The sequence below is a fragment of the Amphiura filiformis genome, chromosome 20, assembly GCF_039555335.1.
Source record: "Amphiura filiformis chromosome 20, Afil_fr2py, whole genome shotgun sequence".
NCBI lineage: Eukaryota > Metazoa > Echinodermata > Ophiuroidea > Amphilepidida > Amphiuridae > Amphiura > Amphiura filiformis.
In genome coordinates, this window is record NC_092647.1 from 742,956 (window position 1) to 759,476 (window position 16,521).

General features: G+C 38.1%; 1 protein-coding gene across 7 annotated transcripts in view; it reads left to right on the plus strand.

The window, feature by feature from the left end:
• LOC140143056 (SWI/SNF complex subunit SMARCC2-like) overlaps positions 1 to 16,521 on the plus strand; it is a 216,364-nt gene that overhangs the window by 190,974 nt on the left and 8,869 nt on the right. The window lies entirely within an intron of this gene.

Below are 16,521 nucleotides of genomic sequence, written 5' to 3' on the forward strand. Positions count from 1 at the left end.
ATATGGCTAGCATATCAAACAAGCTCATCTAACAATATAAAGTCTCTAACCTCAATATGTTTGTACATGCATTGAATGTGTTGGGTACAGAAACTCATACCCAACAAGTTGAAAGTCAAATTTTGAGCTATCAGTGTTGGATGGGGAATAGTGAACAGTGCAGTGAGATATGAGAGTATATTTTGGCTGATCATAATGTGAAGTGTTCCCTTCTTTAATCATGTCTGCATATAAATTGATACAGGACAACAACAAAAGATGTGGAACATGATAAAATGAGATATAAGGCAACTGAATTGAAAAAGTATCTATATTCTATTCTAGGTCTTAGGGTTCTAGACTTGAGGAATGTACATGAAATACTTTCCATTGTACTTAGATGCCACTAAGTATGGATGGAGAAAATTGAGTACAGTGGACTGTTTTGGTTGAAATCTGTAGGCCTAACCCCATATGGAAAACATAACCTAAATATTCCACATATTCATTCATTCATTCATTCATTTGTTCATATATAGGGAGTGTGATTCAAATAGGATTGGTTGAATGGATCACTCCTTTTGAAATTCACACTCCCTGTGTGGAAGATTAAGGTCATGTCTTCCATTTTGCCGTGGTAAACTTTGATATCATTGCATTCTGAGATGTTATTCAAAATATTCTCTGACCAAAATTGGAAATATTCTGCACTTCCTCACCTCAGGAATAGTAGTTGATCCAGAGAAACCTCAACCCCAAGATTCATCTAATGTGTGGCTTTTCACGCTTAAACAACTTGACAAAAATAGTGACCCATTCATTACTTTAAAATACAGCCAAGCAAATAAGCCAGCCTCAGTCAATACTCATCAGATGACCCAAAGGAAAGGAGAATGATATGCCCTTATTGAGTGTCTGCTAACAAGACTGGCTTCAGTTTAACTGCCAATGAAACTTACACTTGTCAAAATAAAGAGCAAAGGATGTCGTGGACATCTTAATGTTGCAACCGTACACCACCGTGCACTTTGGTGTCGCAATAAAGATAACACCCTAATGTTTAGCGCTTTTCTTTCTTTTCCACACCCCTGCAAGGAAAACATACATCCGCCATGGCGGTGGCTGTAATGTGTTGTTTTGCCCCGAGTGACGCTGAAAGTTTATCCTATCTGTCTGGTCTGGATTTGGATGACCGCTTGTGAGGACATCAATGTACTTTTCATCACCTACGACATACCGTAGCGGATCGTTTTGACCACCTTAAGAAAATGTCCAGTCTTAGAATGTTTGCTTATGGAGAGAGATGCTAAATGTCAGGGCGGTTATGTTTCTTTCCGATGTGACATAAAAAGGCTATTTTGGGGTTATGGATTTGAGAATGTGAAATCTGGAATGGCTGCGACACGTTGAAGTTGGCAGTGGCACTTAATGGCCATGTTGATAATATGACGGGAATAAAATGGACCAGTTGGTGTCATACGGATGATATGCTACAGCTAAATAGAATGTGCTTTCTGTGTTTCCTGGGATTACCTGGTTATATTGAAGTCATAGGTATCTCCAGGTGGTATTCCGCTGATTCATGTTTAACGAGAATCAGTTTGTGAAGTTACCTGAAAGAAGCTATCGCAAGTTTGAGGGGATTTTTGTTTTTGTTATTTCACAGTAGGATTATGGAAAGCAAGAAATGACTGTAGTCAAGTCATTCACATAATGATTCCTTAGTTAACCCTGACTCTTCCGGATACCTTTATAGCACAAAGTGGCTGCAAGCCCTAGCATCCCAATTGCACTGTGATCCAATTGCACTATCATCCGAGCACACATATACACACAAAAACATTGGCCGGGCGGTGTTTACACTTATGGCTTGCAATCCCTGGTCTTGCCATCCGCACTCGGTGGGAAGGTGGTTCAAAACCAGGTCAGAGAAAACAGCAAGCATCCCATGTGATCCGATTACGCAATCATCGGAGCACACAATTCCTTCCTTCTTTCCTTCCCCTTGCCAAAATATGTATCAAAATCAAGTGGGGTAAACTATTTTCAAATAAATGTTCAGCCTCCAGTAAGTAATACATACAGGTCCCAGAACTTTGCTCAAAAAAGGCGAGGTGACACATACTTAAAGTGAATTCCGACATGGCAAGTTTCAATGCAGGCAGTTCTCCAAAGAAATTTGAAGCATCTTACATGGATGACAAATTTAGATGGAGAAATCCACCTTAGGATAGATTACCCAAGATTGATGTGAGAGTTTGATGACCTCTTATCATTTTCTCTAGAGTACATTTGAACTTGGCCTTTATGATTTGAAAGGAAATACAACTTGTATTCACTAACATCAAGGGGTATTGTTGCCTGCATAAATTGGGCTATTCCATGTAAAATCCACACTACCCCTGTGGAAGATTTTGGAAATATCTTCCACAGGGGAGTATGAATATCAAATGGAATGAACACATTAGCAGATCAATTTGAATTTCATACACCCTCTGAGAACGATTCAACCTGAATCTTCCATAGAGGGAGGGTGGGTTTGAAATGGAGCTGCCTAATGTGTTCATTCCATTTGAAATTCATACTCCCTCTGTGGAAGATATTTCCAAAATCTTCCACAGGGGTGGTGTGGATTTTAAATGGAATAGCCCATTGACTCAATGTTAAGATGCAGATGTTGCTCAGCTGGTCAACATTGTCTGTCTGCCTTTTGCCTCTTTCATCCCAATGGCATAGTTCAATAACCTCAATTAAACAATCATAGAGCAAAATTTGACCTCAAGTTAGAGAGTATGAGTTTGTATACCCAAATTTTCAAAGGTCATTCATTGAATGTGCAAATGTATTAGGGTTAAAGAACTGTACCCTGATAGATGAGTATGTTGTAGATCCTAGTGAGACAATAGTTTGTGAACTTGACATTAGAATAGACACATCTTTGATGTAAGCTTAATGTTAATGGTCTAGACACTTCATATAAAAGAGGAGATGAGCAGGACAAAAGCTGGGGAAACTAAAAGGAAACATGTTATCGTTAAAGGGTTTAATGAAAGAATGTCAAATGCCTGTTGCAGATGGTAGCAATGATGAGATGACGACAGTGATGTTCATGAGGAGGAGGATAACAATGTTGAGAAGTGAGGAGGAAGAAGACAATTCATGAAGATGAAGAGAGGGGAAGGGAAGATGGTCAGTGCCGTATCAAGGTTGAAAAATGTGGTGCGGCCATCAAAAAATGGAGCGAGCAAAATATGCGCCAAATTGGAATAAAGCTATAAAGAAAAACAACACATTTCTCAGAAAGTGGGGCAGTCTAGCCACCCCCGGGCCACCCCACTTGCTACGACCAGTGAAGATGTGATGGTGAGGAAGAAGGGAATGCAGTAAATAATGATGTTAGTGGTGTATAGTAGTGGACGACAGACTGAGATATTGGCTGCTCCCTTTAATGACACACTTGAACTCCATGAAAACTACCTGCCTATTGGTCAAAAAGTTGGACCAATCATTAACATTGTTAGAATAATTTCACCACACAAAACAATTGGGGTGAATATTTTGCAAATCTGCATTCTGATTGGTGATTCAAATGAAGATATCATGAAATTGACCAATCAGAGGCAGTGTTAGATCAACAGGTAGTGCTCAGGGGGTTAATCATCTCTTATTTATTCTTTGATCAGTTTAAAATATTTCTCTGCCATGTTTTAAATGTTAAATTAAATTGAACAAAAAAGCAAGCTGTAAAACTACCAGGCTCAGGGCCAATTTTGTTTGAAAGTCGAAAGTTGACATAATGCTCATTTTGGTCCTTGTAAAACTAGGGATGTAAGCTTACATAGTCACGGCATCACCATACTTACTGTTATAAGGAAATATGACTTGATACAGATGTTGTAATCCAAGATTTGGTAAGGAAATCATGTGTCAAATTTTTCTTCAAACATTTTAAGAACAAAGCTAGGAAAAGGGGTAAATCTGTGTGGTGATAGCTGGTCAGCTGCTGCCATGGTTAATCCCTAACATATCATGGATATTATTGTGTTTGTCTACACTGAATTGTCATCATAGTGGTTTTCCTGAATGGCTAAAAATTCAAAGTCGCATGTCTGGCATTCCGTACTGATTCATTGTATGAGTTTTGTTTCGCAAAATTAATGGAAAAACATGCTTTGTTAAGCTTATGTCTATAAAAACATGTACTAGATTTGTATATATTTAGAGGGGAAATCATATGATATGGTTGCAGAATTCAGTATCAATTTATCACAAGATTTGAAATGTTAAAACTCATTGTTTTTACAATCTGGGGAGCATGCTCATACAGAGGGAGCGGTCAAACTTACAATTGTGATTTAAACCCTAACTCCTGTGTTTTCCTCAAGTTTTTAGGTTGCCGAAAAAATACATTTCATGTCTTTACACAAATTTTCAAATGTCTAAACCTTGTATTTCAAAACTGAAACACTACTCCATAAGACTGCATTACCACCACCTCTTGTTCAATCCCCTGCAACCCCATAATTTACACTGTCACTTTCCTCCTCAAACTATAACCATCTTAATTTTGATGAATTTCATTGTTTGAGATTGGGATAGCAGGAACCTTATTTTTCCAGTTTGAGCCATTTAACTGAAAACGCGCAGTGTATGTCTTTATATTAATACATTGATCTTATAGGAATGGGTCAAGCAATAAACGCATTTGTATTTCCATAGGTCTTATAGTTCTGATCCAGAACCCATATACCATTCCTCTTGTGTGTCAGCTTTATTTGTCTCAATATTTGAGTGCAAACACTGCTAGGTCATGTGCTCCCCTCCTACCCGCCACAATGATATTCCAATGTCACATTGATCAACTTTTTCACATTTTAATGATAGAATCCTGTTGAATGGGTGCAATACCATTTTGCAAAGCATACAAGATGCCATGTTGACAAATTTTTATTTGAGAAACTCATTTCCATCATATGGTGAATCCTCTACAGTCCTGTCCTGCAAACAATTTCTGTCACTATACCACCATAGTCATGTTCACATTTTGAGTTATACACCCGGCGTAAACTTGCGCTTATGCTAACATCGGTAAAAGCCATGTGCGCCAACCAAGCTCCACCGGGCGTACGTCCGATAATGTGAACACATCTTATAACTAGGGTATTGAATGTAGTCTTAATGTCTTGTTGAAGGGTTGTCATACATGAATCATTAATTGAGATTAGCTCCAAATGTTGTCAATGAGGCCTACATCATCAATTGATGGCCTACATCATCAATTAATGAGGGAAAATAGGTCATTGAAGATGACCTACATTTACAAAGGTAGAAGTACCCCCTCAATAATGTCAATTTCATGTATAGATACACATGTATGCCTTTTAACGATTAGATGACACTGAGTGGGACATCAAGTCTTATTGCAATTTTTTTGTTTGTTTGTTTGTTAGTTTTTCACAAGTGTTTGTAATTCATAAATTTTGTCAGCATACAATGATCTCTTTATATCTAACCCCTCAAATAAAGAAAGTCGGCAGTACAGTTATATATATATTTGAGCCCTACTGGTTTACGCTAACAAAATGCTGCTCACAACTTTATCAATCAAATTTCAAAAATCAGGATTTGGTTTTGGTGTAGGACGGGTTACATAACTGCGGACTTTCTTTATGTCAAGGGTTTCTATGAATGGTCAAATTAAAAATCTTACATATCATACACCTTGAGATTGCAGTGCCTGATATCTTGCATTATTTATCATGGTCAGTCGAAGGAGTCCAATCATCCATAATTGATCATTTGATGTAGTTTACTGACAGATATCATTTTCATTTATTTAATTACTGTGGTGAAAGCAAGAAAGTCATAATTCATGTTTCGGCCTGAAGTATGTTTTCATTGATGTGGTATTTTTCCCCTGGGGATCACTCATATATGAAAGATGTAAGCATTGAAAGAAAACACGGATTTAGGGTGGTTTTGAAAGGCAAAACGAGGATCCGCGCGGATCCGCGAATTGGGTCTCAAAACACTCATTTTACTAAAAGAAGGGGTGTTTTTTAAGGACGATCCTCGCTTAGGGTAGTTTTTTTCATCAGACACATCACATACCCTGGAAGGGGCCCGGAAAGGGTCTATGGATCTATGACTTCTCTGACTATATAAAAGTTGCTATAGCTGGAAACTGATCACCTTTCCTCATTATGGCCACTGTCCTGCCTGACCTTCTGGTCAAACAGTAGTGGTCAGCCATCTCCTGCAAGGCTTCCCCTAGGCTCTCCAACAATATCCGACTTGACCAATGGTCAGTCTGGTGACCAGTGGCACACATTTTTGACTGCCCACGTATCCTACTATCTAAATAAGGCCACAATAACACATTTTTTCACTTATCGTAATTAAAACTTCAACATTTTAGGTGCAGTAATTTCAAAGTTTTGTCCGGAGGTGTCAATGACTTAATCTTATAACACACTTTTCTTGGCTATAACTTAATTAACTAATGGACACTACTATATTATCCTTAGGACTTGACCTTAGTGATGTAGGGATGACATCAGATTTTACAATCCTGTCATTATCTTCTTAAGATAATAACAATAGATGTTAATTAGCACTGATGGAAATTCGTGAGCCAGGTCATATACCCACTGACCTCTTTTGATGATAATCAAGTTTGGAACCTATTGTACTTTTCAATTTTTGGGGGGGATTTGGGTGGATGTTAGAGGTGTCCTTAATGGGACCACACAAAGCTAAAGGGTCACTGGCTGCTAATGATGTTGTCATAGTTGTGATAAGACTTAGTGGTCAAGGTGGACGGATGATGATGGAGAAGCTTTTATGCTTTGTTTTTCGAGGCATTTTGGTTGCATCTTGGGTGTATAATGACCATATTTGTAATGTTTTTTGGCATTGTTATTGACATGCTCAGATGCAGGCAGAAGGAAGTTGCATCCTAAGGACTCATCTCCAAAACAATTGTGGTAGGAGGATGTGCCTAATGAGTTTTGAAAATACATACTTTTCATCATATCAAGACCTGTTAATAATTGAATACCTGAGTGGAAGAAGGGCCCAACTCCAATTTTTTACAAAAATGAGTTAGACCCAGCATTTTATTGCCAGAAGACTGATCTTCCTTGTGTGTGAAAGATGAGCCAAAATCCACTCTCTAAATAGTCTTTCACGTACACTTAATCATGGTTTTCATGGAAGAAAGGCCCAACTTCATGGAGTTGGGCCCTTCTTCCACAAATATAGGGTTAAAGAGGAATATTGTTCATCCATGAAATCTGCTTTTCACTACAATAAATTTTCTTGCTAACATATTACATGAGTTCTACTTGTGCAATTAATGGTGATTACGTAATTTCTGTAGCTATTTATAACACAGAACTGGCACTTGCAGTATATTAGTGGAAGAAGGGCCCAACTCCAACTCGTATTAAGACCTGTACGCTGCCATGGAAACATCAAATATAATTACGAATGTATGTACTAGTGTATGTTCATGTATTAAAGGTCCCCTGAAGATAAAAACGTTCTGTCTATAAAACTTTTCCAAATATTAAGTTTTTTCTTAATATCTCAAAAACAGTTTTGATGGAGTTGGGCCCTTCTTCCACTCAGGTATTCAATTATACTGTAGGTTTCTATTTCCTATACCCAAGATGGGCATTTAAAGAGACATTGCTATACCAAATTTGACAAAAATGCACCCCAAAACCTAGGCACGTTTATCCTGTATACCATGAAATAGCGACACCCCACACCTCGTCCAAACTTGAAATTGAATTGAAGATAATAGGTAATCTTCATTGTGAGAGCCACAAATGCCACAACAAAACAGGTATACTGCTAGGATTATGAGCTATTTCGGTTATTATAAGGCTAAAATAATCGTCTTTTTGTAAATTGAACTAGGGGACCATAGCAGGAACCTCAAGACACCAAGGACTACATCTGACATCTGACAATGGCTATAATGTTTTTTCTATGATTTGAAGTATTCTTCGATATGATGAATGGATAAATTTCTTGAGTCGGCCAAAAAATACTTATCACAACACAGTATTGTTTCTATACATCAATATTTTGTATCTATTTCCCCTACACAATGTAGTACCCCTTGCAAGTGACCCACCTTAAGTAAACTACAGGTGCGGAACATTAAACACCCTCAGGTGGTTATCCCTAGGGTCAAACTAGGGGAGAACTTAAAAGTTATACTAAGGGAGAGGGTTGCTGGACAAATCAGCCCAAATTGTGTGGCAAATCTTTCAAAAGTAGCCCAATGTTTCAATTAAGTGTTGTATTCTATACGACAAGAAGTGCATAAATTTTCACTGACTTTGAAAAGTTGCTGAATTTTCCTCTTGGCCAATGATACTTCCTATGGGTCAGAAAATGACCATAATTTTTGGTAAAATTTGACAAAAACATGCCCAATTGGGCTAAGAAATGGTGAGCTTTGTAAACCTTTAGCTGGGGAAGTCACCAATAGCCAGGAACAGCAGCAAGGATCACTAGGATCCACAGCATGCTCATCTATCAGGACAAAGTTCTTTAACCCCAATACATTTGTACATTCATTGAATGACCTTTGAAAATTTGGGTACTAAAACTCATACTCTGCAACTTGAGGTCAAATTTTGCACTATGATTGTTTAATTGAGGTTGTTGAACTATGCCATTGGGATGAGGCTATTGTGGTCCATAGTGGATCTACCCATGGGAATTGAAAGGAAAACATGAGGTTTTGTTTCCTTCTGTTGAATCCAAATATTGATGCACAGTGTCAGTTCTCATTTGAGGGTTTCTCCATGTTCCACTGGGAAAAGGAAGGCTTGGGTTTGTTATAAGGCTTGATTGGGTTATTGGTTAGTGTTAAACATAACCGTAGGCTTGTGAGGCACGTTTCTGCTTCTTATAGAGTCCATTATATTTGTTAGGGTTAATTTGAAAACTTTGCAGTGTTGATAAGGGTAAATGAGATGAGGAGTGTCAGCTCAGCTGCTGAACTCTAATCACCCCTCCAATCTAGTTTGAACCTTTTTTTTTTACAAATTGGTAGCACTTTTCATGACTAAACCTTTATATTTCGCCAAGTTCAAGCAATTTGATATCAACTATGTGTAACATTGACAAGTTTCCTCTAACTTTTCTTATCATCTCCATCTATTACATGAATGAATCAACATGCACTTTGCCTGATGGTCGGTAGGTTCAATAGTGAGGGAGAGCAAGACGTAGTGGTTAGGGGCGCAGTACACCAAATCACAATACGAAAGGTGCAATGGTGATGAGTTCAGGTTTAAAGTATATGGCTACTGGAGACACTGGTGTTAGATGGTAGCATACATGAAATACGTTATTGTCAAAATTATATCTGTATAAAGTGCATTTTAAGAAAGAATATGATTAACTTAGTGAAATTTTACCTTACTTTGGCAATTAACGATTTGGAAGTTTTAAGTTATAATTTTCATCCATGCAATTTAGGGATCATGACGGCTCAAGATTTAAGTGATTAATGCAGTATTTTTGCATTTTGGTTACGTTTTCATTGAAAAAGAAAATGGAGGAGCAACATTAACTAATAACTCCGACCATATTTTCGACATCACACACATATATTAAAGTCAAAGTAAAGACAAAGGGTGATTATTACATCACACTTCAAGAGTGCACTATCGGGTCATTCCGCTGACGAAGACTGTAGTAGCAACAGCTGAAAATAACGGAGACAAATATTTTTGTATTGAGAACAAGAATTAAAATCTTATATGGATTAACAATACAGATGACCTTTTATGCTAACACACACATAGTATTATGTATTTACTACCAAAATTCAGTCCATCAGTGTTAAAGACAAAAGATGCAAATATTCCCCTAACAGCTCCTCATTACGTGTGGGTGGAGGGGTGATTACCGGATAAAAAGAGCCACAATCAGTAATGCGTTATCTCTTTGAAGCTTTAATATAATGGAATCAATTCCATGTTTGGCTAGTATAATAGGTCGTTAGGTGAAGTGACAGAGTTTGTTGCTAAGGTTATGCCAGGGTGTGTCCAGGCTGCGGAGGACACTACGTACGCAATAAGTGTCTTGTCATGTAATTAAACATGGGGTCCACCTCTAGGGTTCATCAATCGTGATCTTTGGCTAATTCAATTATTGTTATAGTTTTTGATATCGCTAGAACTTGGCATCGCAGGATCAGGAGCACACTCTGCACCCCACTCCCAGTCCACCCCAAATATGCTGTAATGCATTGTCAGAAATTGAACCAATGTGTGCATTATTGTGGTATAACAAGTTAAACATTATGGAGTAAGTTGAGGGGATGAAGCAGGAGGTCAGTTCTGCCATTCGAAATTGATTCTCACAAACTGGCAAGAATCAGGGGAGAGCGTGGCGCAATGATTAGGGTACTTGCCTTTAGTGCATGAGGTCCCGGGTTTAATTCCCAACGGTGGCGATTTGCTGGGATATTGACTTGGAAAAAAAAAATCTGAAATTAATTGGCAACTTCTATAGATTAACTTCAGACTTCCGCTCTCCCCATGGTTCATTTAGAATTGGGTAACTGAATCATGAAAGTACTCTGTCCTTCGGAGGGGACGTTAAGCCGTCGGTCCCGTGTACGTGTGCAGAGAGCCATATCTGTACATGTATTTTGCAGCCAGTTTCGAAAAGAGTAAGGTGTTAACCCCTGACTGTTCCCAACCCGTCCCGGTGTTCAAATGGACCCCAATGGAAATAAGCTTCAAAAGTGGCTTTCTTAGGTTATCCAGGGTTGTCAAAACCCGAACAAATCGAATCAAATCATGACTGATTATCATGACATACTTCATACCTCTTGCAGAATGGGTAATTTTTGTATTCCTACAGACCCAAGTTTTGGAGAATCATGGCGAGAATCTATTTTTCTGATTCTTGCCCAATTTGAATCCCTGTGGACTTTTGGATCTATAAATGCTCCTATACGAGCTAAGTCGAGCTGTATATAAGGCATCAGCTTTATGGAAGGAAAAATGTATAAGCTCCTTGCATGAGTCATTACTGAGAAGAAAGTTAGGTGCATGGGTTGAAAATGTTACATGTGCTTCTGGTAGTATAATGTATCGCTGTTGCATTGATACTCAGTATGTTTTCCATTGTATGCTTGAAAAGGGCATTGGCTATGTAGGTTCTTTGGATTCGTGTGAAAAATGTATTATTATATAGTTTAGGCATAGGACTATACCTGAGTTCACCCCAAGTTCGGTAATCACGTAGGTGCATATTTCGCTGGTTACAGTATCGAATCGCACATGTTTTAACATACTTAAAAGTTAATCATTTTTTCCCATCCTGATCACAGAGGTGACCACACCATGTTTCCATCATCTCTGAATTGTTTATTTCTAAAATTGCTTCAGAGATGATGTGGCCAAAAAAAAAGCGTTTTTCAGTGTATTGTTTGTATTAGTTTTCTGTAACATGAATGTCATCATACATCAAATTTTTATTATATTTTCATGATATTGCACCCTGTAGACATTTTCAAGAGAATGAAATCATTACATGTTGAAATCCCCGGCAGATCCACTGTTGTGGCATGTGATGGTGAACTCAGCGACATGTAATCGTGAGTGCATGCTGGTTCAAATCCAAACGGTTCAGATTTTTTTCACTCCTTTATTGTAGTACCAGTTTGCCCGAGCATCACCTCTTTGGGGACTAATTTAGTTACATTTATATCCCACTGTTGACAGGTCTACTAGATTACGCCACTTGTCCCGAACCACAATCAAAGCAATCGCAACACAAAAGCATGGCATACAGTTGCAGGATCCAATTACAATAGAGTTAACATAACCACTTGGTACCAAATTATTTTTAATGAAAATTAATGTTGCTTAATAATTGACTCATCGTAAGACACCTCACACATCTAACAACCCTTAACCACGTGAGAACTACCTGCCGATTGGCCAAAAAGAAGTTTTCATTATCAATTGGTCCAATCAGCAACATTGTTAGAATAATTTTACCATGCAAAAAAATGGGGTGAATTATTTGCAAAGCTCCATTCTGATTGGTGATTAAAGTGAAAGTATCATGTAATTGACTAATCAGAAGCAATGTTAGATCGGCAGGTAGTGCTCAGGGGGTTAACCAGTATCTATACAAGGTGTATCACATAACATCTCCTAATATAGCTCCTCATCGCCTAATATAAAACAGGTTTTGTTGGTGTATTGAGATACACCCAACACCTGCCCATTCTAACCATTCACAGATTCAGTTTCTGTTGCCATTGCCATATTTAACTTGTTACAATAATATGTTACCTGTACAAAAGTGCTGTGACTTTGAGAGTACTTTACCCTTTTTGTGTAAGAGAGAGAGAGAGTCCTTTATGTGCTCTACTAAATACTCTATCCTTTCACGGTTTTCTTAGTAATGCCCTGGTCATATCCATGTGCATAGTGGATGACGTTTTTCGTTGTAATTAGCTCACAGGGCACTTAAGTCAGTCATTTTCAGGAGGTGCTTTTTAAAATTCAGAAATGTTTTCTTAGTAATGCCCTCGTCATCCACGTGCATAGTGGATGACATTTTTCGACGTAATTAGCTCCCAGGGCATTAAGTCATTTTCAGGAGGTGCTTTTTAAAATTCGGAAATGAAAGTTATAAATGGGAAATTCCCGGGAAAAATGTGAACATTTGAAATACAGTGTATTAAAAGTCAATATGATCATAAGGCTTAAAAAAATAATGGTTTGTCTCAAAGCTCATGAGTGGTTTGAAAACAAATGCGAAATGTTTCCTCTTTTTTTTTTTTTTTATTCCCGACTTTTTTCATGGTATTTGGAGAAAAAAATCTTGATTTTCGCCAAATTTTTCTGGAAAAACTATTAAAAATTTTTTTTTTTGAAATAAAAAAAAATTCTGCATTTTAGAAAGTAATTTTATTCAGTCATTTCATTTGGTGTAAATTAGTTGTACAGATGCATTGAAAAGGGGGCGCTTAGTCATTCTACCGGGCGCTTATGAGGTGCGCTAATTACACTACAAGATTCCTATTGCGGCTGCCTGTTCAGGTACACCATCACCAACTTACCTGACTGATACACACAAGAGTACCTATACTGTTCCAATGCTGCTACTGCACAGGTCAACCAGCAGTGGTACTGCACTGGTTCTTAACACTGGTACTCCCTTGGTACTACACAGCAAAGACTTGGCAATGGTGTACCTACCTGTACAGGTGGCTGCGATAGAGATCTAGTAGTGTAGGTTGAATAGGTACATCCAACAAAGAATGTGTAGACTATGTTATATACTGCAAAAATGCATGGATTTTTTGTTGCGAGTGTGGTGCATCACAGATTATAGTTCCTTCTATAATCTGTGGGTGCATTCGTGAAATTTTCATCACACAAATTTTTTTCTTCCTGTAGGTCATTAATGGAAATAAACAAATTCATGAAAATTTCATGTCGCAGAGACATAAAATTGGGAAGACGGGTTAGTGTAGTGGTCTTCTCACTCGCTTCTCACCACTGGCAGGGGTTCAATTCCCCAGGTTGCCACATGTGAGTTTGGTTGCCGATCCATACTCGTCACTTGCAGGTTTTTCTCCGTGTGCTCCGGTTTTCCTCCTGTATCTAAAATCGGTCCTCTTTCTATATCCCTGTCTCGTCATATCCGGTTGGCATCCCTTGAATTTAGTAGCCTCTGAGCACCATTGGGCTTTGCCTGGCTTCGGCCGAATGTTATAAATAAAAGCCGCAAAATGTTAAAAGTAACAGTAACCTAATGTATTTGGTGAAACCACCAATAGTAGCAGGATGTATTCATACTAGACACCTAAATAGGGTGATGCAAGTTTGCTAAATATAAGTTGTCTGTAAAAAGTTCAGGTAACTTCTTGATGTGTAGCAGCAGTGTGTATCCATTTGATGACACAGAGTTTCCCCCATGGTACTCATCACCAGGTAGAGGTAGTCAGGAAAGGGGAAATGAGGAAGTCAAGCACTATGAACCACAATGGCCTCATCCCAATGGCATAGTTCAATAAGCTCAATTAAACAATCAGTGTGCAAATTTGACCTCAAGTTGCAGACTATGAATTTTTGTACCCAAATTTTTAAAGGTTATTCAATGAATGTACAAATGTATTGGGGTTAAAGACATGTGCCTTGATAGATGAGTATGTTGTGGATCCTAGTGAAGCTCCTGTGCTGGCTGGTTTCCCTGCGACTTGGATTCATAGGTTATTGGATTGGGTAGGGGAGAACGGGGACGGAAATTCTTGGCTGCCGGAATAGGTGTGAAAACATGTTGACTAATGAGAGATTTGGAAAGTTTGATTGGTTTATCATCTTCAATTTGTCAGGTTAAACCTTGGATTTGATCGATTTTGAGAATGTGATGTGTTTTGGGCGGTGTGCATGTGTGTGTCCTTGTCAGTCCAGCACAGTGTTTTGCTTTACATAATTATGTTGTTATCTATGATGAATCTGCAAGGCTTTGGAATAACGCCAGTCACCGTAGCAGATTAGGGTTTGGTTGTAGGGTAAGGGTTTATGGGTAGGGTTAGGATTAACAGAAAAATGGGTAGGGTTTGGATTAGGATTGGGATGTAGCAAATTTAGAATAGTAGTAGTAGCCACCTCAATTTGCTTGAACCTAATCTGTATATTAATCTCAACATCACAATATCTGTATCCTAATCTCAACCTAAATTCCTAGCCCTAATCCCAATCTAAATTCCTAGCCCTACTCCTAACCCAAATTCCTAACTCTAATCCCATTCCAACCCAAATTCCTAACTCTAATCCTAATTCCAACCCAAATTCCTAATCCTAATCGCAACCCAAATTTTTATTCCTAATCCTCATCGCATCACAAATTCCTAACCTTAATCCTTATCCCAACCCAAATTCCTAGCCCTTAATCCTAATCCCAACCCAAATTCCTAATCCTAATCGCAACCCAAATTCCTAATCCTAATCCCAACCCAAATTCTTAACCCTAATCCTTATCCCAACCCAAATTCCTAACCCTAAACTTAATCTCTTTGAGGTTGCGGCAGTTATTCTAAACTTGTGCTTTAAGTTTCAAGCTGGGATAGTTGTAGAATGTAATATCTTAATAGTATCATCTCTGGCTAACCTAAAAGTAGCACATTCTTACCAAAACTTAAACCCAAAGGTCAGAACAAAAGTACAGAGGGTTACCGTACCTGTCCAAAGACATCTGTTTCTATCCAAAAAAAGACTACCAACTCCAGAACCAACTCATTCTAACCTGAACTATATAACATGAAGTAATTCATGTTACAAGTTGTGCCACACACTCATTCAATTTACCCATGTTACCATTCATTACAAGTGTTAGTCAAAAAGTGCTAAGTCGTTAACCCTTCAAGATCAGACACCCAGCGAAATCACGATGACTTGAATAATTAACCTTTGACCTGACAGTGCAGTGAACCTGATTGAGGGCATTGTCCTTTGTCTCTTCCATGGCATACTATGGATGCCTTGATGAGGTGCGATACATAGGGACATAGCTGATTTAAGAATGCCAAAGCCCCGAAGCCAGTAGCGTTGGAGCTGTCAATTTTCTTAACATGTTTGCCCAAACTTTTTGTGTGATGGACAGTTGGTGAAAGGTGACACGTAACTGTGCCATGAGGATATGCTTTTTTTAACTGGACTTTAAGACGGATTCAAATATCACAACAAAGCATATTCTTTACCAATTAAAGAATCATGTTTTATATAAGCAAATCATGCTGTGTTAGTGGACAGGGCCAATGATGCCACCATGACCATTTAATTGAAGGAATAAAATGAATCATTCAAATTATAAAAGATGTCAGTGAAAAAAGTTTTTGAAGATTAGTGTTTTATTTAGCTGGAAATTTTACATTTTGCTGTCATTTGAATTAAATTGTCCATTAGGCTATTCCAAAAAATTTCCACACACCCCCCAAAGGTGACAAAGTTAAATTTAAAACAAAATTATATGCGATTTCCCGAGCCACCCATAACATAACAATGGGATTTCCCAGCCAAATATTTAGAGTGTACATTTGGGAATTGGGATTTAAATGCATTTACACCAAAAAGTGACCGGAATTCCTAATTTTTTACATTCCCATGTGCATCAGGACGGGAATTGGGATGTTCTTTCGACATTTCATGATAGGAATTCCCAAGCAATATTGAGGGCAAAAGCTGAGGGAAATCCCAATGTCACCTTTGGAAGGTGTGTGGAAGAATTTCTGGATTAGCCCATTTTAAATTTGATGTGTTCTAAAGTAAGTTGCTTCTTGCTTCGTTTAGGAATTTGATCTGCTCTGAGTTCAATGAAACTTTTTGCCATTTAAGATTTGTCAAGATTGAAAAATGTCTGTCTATGGTGGACAGGTATCTTACTAGTAAAGACACTGGTTACAGAGGCATTTTCTGATCCACAGCTTCATCCCCCCACTTTTCACAAACATTTTTATACCACTGGCTACAAAATGTTTAT